This window comes from Podarcis cretensis (genome assembly GCF_951804945.1).
Source record: "Podarcis cretensis genome assembly, chromosome: 2".
Lineage (NCBI taxonomy): Eukaryota > Metazoa > Chordata > Lepidosauria > Squamata > Lacertidae > Podarcis > Podarcis cretensis.
Window position 1 is genome coordinate 84,851,864 of NC_137171.1, and position 4,810 is coordinate 84,856,673.

General features: G+C 46.6%; 1 long non-coding RNA gene across 1 annotated transcript; it reads left to right on the forward strand.

The window, feature by feature from the left end:
* The first annotated feature begins 2,088 nt into the window (after nucleotides 1–2,088).
* LOC307210859 lies at nucleotides 2,089–2,966 on the forward strand. Its single transcript, XR_013836184.1, has 2 exons — nucleotides 2,089–2,449; nucleotides 2,837–2,966. It is a non-coding gene; the product is annotated as an uncharacterized lncRNA (long non-coding RNA).
* The last annotated feature ends 1,844 nt before the right edge of the window (nucleotides 2,967–4,810 follow it).

Sequence of the window (4,810 nt, forward strand, 5' to 3'; positions counted from 1 at the left end):
AGCATCCTGCAAAAGCTGTTCCAGTTCTGGGGCCCACACAGGTTTTCTAATTCATTTTATTAATCACTTTCCTGCAACTGCCTCCTGTGCAAGTCCCATTGAGATAAGCAGGGTGCTTCACACAAGAACATTAATGGTCCTTATCAGCACAGCCCCTTGGGATTCAGTCCCTGGTCGCTGAACGGACAGGAGTTAGCAAGCTTGGAGGTTTTGCCATTTTATTTACTATAGATTTGTGCAGCTGGGCAAAAGCAAATGGATCAGAGCTATTATGTGGTTTAAGGAGAGGCAGCATGGAAGGATCCAAACGTGTGCTTAGGCTGCATCTCTTCTACTGCTTAAGACTTCAACAGTGCAATCAAAACAGGGAATGTGGTCCTCCAAACCCCTCTGTCTGGACCTCGGGATTCTCCCCAGTCCGCATCCCTCACAGGAAGGGCATTTTTTGTACCAGTACTTCCTGGTATGAAGTATCAGCATCTTTTTTTTTGCTGAGCACAACAGCCATTTTGTACCTCCTACCTGCATGCTGCAGGTCTATCAAGATAGCATACCCTCCAACATTTCTCCAATGAAAGTAGGGACATCCCATTCCATAATGATAATTTTACTGTTTATATCCCACACATCTTACTGGGTTGCCCCAGCCACTCTGGGCAACTTCCAACGTATGAAAAAACATATTAAAACATTAAACTTTTTTTTTAAAAAAATCCCTATACAGGATTGCCTTCAGACAGCTTGGGGGTTGGATCACTCCAAACCCTCCAACATTTCTCCAGTGAAAATAGGGACATTCTAAGGAAAAGTGGGACAATCAGAAACCAGGATGGCTTCTTTAAATCAGGAACGATCCTGGAAAATAGGGACACTTGGAGGATCTGAGATAGGAGTATTGGTTTACGAAAAAGGCACTGCTCACATGCTCTACTCTGCAGGTGCCTTAAGTGTTTTTGCCCAGCTGGGATGTTATCAAACTCACCTCTTGTTTGCTGGGATGCTTGCACTGGCATGCAGCCCCCAGAACATTGCCCAGATGAGAATGCCACCCTTGGTCTAAGAAAGGTTTAATAATCATGATAATAAGAGTAATACAAACTGTTCTCTAGCATGGATTGCAGTGATCTTGAGCGATCTTGGGGGTGGGCAAACAAAGCTCTTGGAATAGGTGAGGACTTGTCTGAGACGGGATGTCAGCAGATTTAGAAACCAAAGTGCCTGTAGGATGGTTGGGAAATCCTCACTCAGGTCGTTTTAATGGGTGCTTGCTTGCTTCTGATCCAGTAAACAGTAAGTGGAGAGGTGTAAATCAGGCACTGTGCAATTAACACTATTTTTATAACCGTGCTATCAGAATCTTTCATTTGGCTTTAGGCATCATTTTCTTCTGGTTGCACAGCCAAGAGTTACAGAATTTTGAAGAAACAGAGCTAACACAGCACGGGGGGGGGGGGGGGGAGGGCCGGGGCACCTCATAAACTGACTCCTATTTGGAGCAGCACACATCTGAAAACATGAGCCATGGTTATTGTCCTCTGCCAGCATCCGTGCACAAAGACACGTCCACACAAATAGGAATGCCCCATTCCCTTTCCACCCCTTAGCGTCCTCCTTCTCCTCTGTAGAATTAGCAGAAGCAAGACGAGGAACTTTATGGCACTGAATTGCATGTGACAAAATACCCCTCATTAACATGAAGATTGCATTTCATGTACCTTGTTAGGTTTTGTCAATCTGAGAATGACGTTTCCTAATCTGGGGAGATTAGTCACCTATGGCATACCATTATTTCCTGCCTGTTTCCATTGACATAAGCAGGGCTGAGGAGTCTCTTTCAGCCAGAGGACTGAGTTCTCTTTTGGAAAATCTTCTTGGGGAAGGGGGCACATGCAAGTGGGGTGGGGTCAGAGGCAAAAGTGGGCAGGGCAATGAATGCAAATATGGCTTTTATTCGGTAATAATAATAATAATAATAATAATAATAATAGCAGCAGCAGCAGCAACAACAACATCATTTTAATAATAACCAAGCAAAAGAACAGATTAGTTCCCAGCTGCACCCACAGTTGTGTTGCCATTGGCTGTGGACTGCCTGTGATGTCACAAAAGCACATGGCAACTGAGTGGATATAAACATGGTCCAAGGGGATAGGCTTTCTCCCTTCCCTAACGGATCAGCTGTGGCATTCAGGACTCCTGGATTTCACATGGAATTAACAGACAGAATGAGGAGATCATCCAGCAGCAAGTTGCTATGGAGTGATAGAAAGCAAGTTTGCTTGCTGAGTGGGATTGCAGCATGGAGGGGGCCAATGCCCATGGTTGGAAGCTGTCTGGGTGATGATGGACTTAGCGGAAGCTGGCAGATGTTGGTGGGTGGAAGCTGGTGGAGTTCACATTTGGAAGCTAGTGGGTGGCACAAGGCTGAAGCAGGTTGTTGCTTGCACATGTAAGAGGGTTGGCATTTACCTTCAGAAGCTGGTTGACACGAACTGTGTGGATATTTGCGTATGGCACTGAGAGTGGCTGACGAGTGAATGTGTCTGTGGGCGTTCTTCATGGAAGTCAGCCGGTGTGTGTCTGTGTGCGTGACTGGGAGGTTTCGAATGTGGTCAAAGCAAATGGTGTGTGTCTGGGTTCGTTCAGGGGGCAGTGGTGGTCACCCTGCAGGCACAAGATAAATGGATGAGCCTATGGACATTTATGGGTGGAAGCCGGTGGAAGCAGGCAGGCTGAGGCTAGGCATGAAGTTGCTCGTCAGAAGCCAGTGAAGATGTATGGACGACCCTGTTGGATAGTAGCCATCCCTCTCACTGTGCCTGTGTTTGCTTTCCAGGATGCCTGAAGATGGGAAGGCTTTTCTCGAGGCCACCTGTGGAAGTAATGAAGAGAACCACAGGGCTTAAGCCAGCCAGCTTCTATTTCTAAAGAAATATCTTTCTAAATACACTGTTCATTACACCTTCCCCAGCCCCCCACAAGATGAATACTGGGAGGCTGTTCAGGTGCTTCTCCAGCTGTTGCCATTGGCTCTGGACTGCCTGTGATGTCACAACAGGACATGGCGGCTGAGGAGAAAGAGACGTGGCAGCTGAGGGAGGGAGCAACCACAGGAGGAAGGGACTCATGGGAAGCTGGGTCACATGGCCATTTGACACAGAAAGGAAATCTGGGTTGACTCCCTCTTGTCTACTTAGGTTGCCAAGACATTGCTCTCTCGGGGCTCCTGTATCCTGTCATTGGCTTCACCTACTGTTGGGTTCCTTGACTTCTGCTCCCACTGGGCATCAGCCACCACGGCTGGGAGGACATGCCTGGCCTGAAGTAGCCCCTGCCTGATTTACATTTATACGCCACTCTTCAGGTTACAAATCTTTCTGAGGCAGCTTACAAATAATGTCAGAAACATTTGAAAATTGCAGTAATTGATATTGACATATGTATACTAATATCAGGATCCTTCCCACAGAACAATTAGTGATAGGTGGCTCTGTGGGTGAAGAGGGTGGTGGTTCAGCTGGAGTAAACCCTGAGGTCTTCTTCAACCGCCTGCCTGCCTCCCTCCTTCCCTCTCTCCTACAATCCTTACAAGTTTTTGAGTATTAGGAAACATTTGGTACAGCTCAGCTGTGAGAGAAAATAATTGTCAGCTCTCAAGTAACTAAGCAGGTGGCACATGAAGGGAACAGGTTGTGCACGTATTCTTGTGTGTATTAAGAAAGAAAGAAAGAGAGAGAAACTCTTTTCTAAAGGAAAGAAAACTGCACAGGTCCAAGTTCAAAGGGAAAAGTGAGATCTGGAAGAAAATTCTTGCTGTGCTATGACTATGCAGAAACCCCTATGGTAAGAACATGACATTAAAATTGCAGGTTCGTGCTAGCATAGGCTACTATAAGGCTATATCCAGGAGCTCTTCACAATGCATTTCACTGTCACTTTCCTACCTACAAAGAGTTTTTTTAAAAAACTGGATTTATTACACTAGGATAATAGTGCTTTAAAGGGACGCGGGTGGTGCTGTGGGTAAAACCTCAGTGCCTAAGGCTTGCCGATCGCATGGTCGGCGGTTCGAATCCCCGTGGTGGGGTGAGCTCCCGTCTTTCGGTCCCAGCTCCTGCCCACCTAGCAGTTCGAAAGCACCCCTAAGTGCAAGTAGATAAATAGGTACCGCTTTATAGCGGGAAGGTAAACGGCGTTTCCGTGTGCTGCGCTGGTGCCGGCTCGCCAGAGCAGCTTCGTTACGCTGGCCACGTGACCCGGAAGTGTCTCTGGACAGTGCTGGCCCCCGGCCTCTTAAGTGAGATGGGCGCACAACCCTAGAGTCGGACACGAGTGGCCCGTACCGGCAGGGGTACCTTTACCTTTAACAGAGTGTTTTAGTTCGCTTTAATTGTACAAATGCCAGTTTCCCAATACATGCTTGAATCCCAGCAAAATATTGACAGACTGGAGATGCCAGTAGTTTTTATTAATAGAATCATGAATTGTAGGGTTGGAAGGGACCCTGACGGTCATCTAGTCCAACCCCCTGCAATGCTAGAATACAGCTCAAGCAACATATTATGTCTGCTGACCTGATCCTAAACATGCTTGCTTATTGAAAGTAAGTTCCACTGATTCCAATGAGTTTAACTTTCAAGGAAGTGTATATATGGTTTCAGCCACTGTAATCCACCATTTGTTTAGTTATATCTCCTGTTAATCCCAGTTCACCCCATTACTGTAACCCTGTTTAAAAATGACCGTCCCAAGTTCTAAATGCAATTTTCCAAGTGTTTGTGATGTGTGTGGGGGACAGGCAGACCTGCTG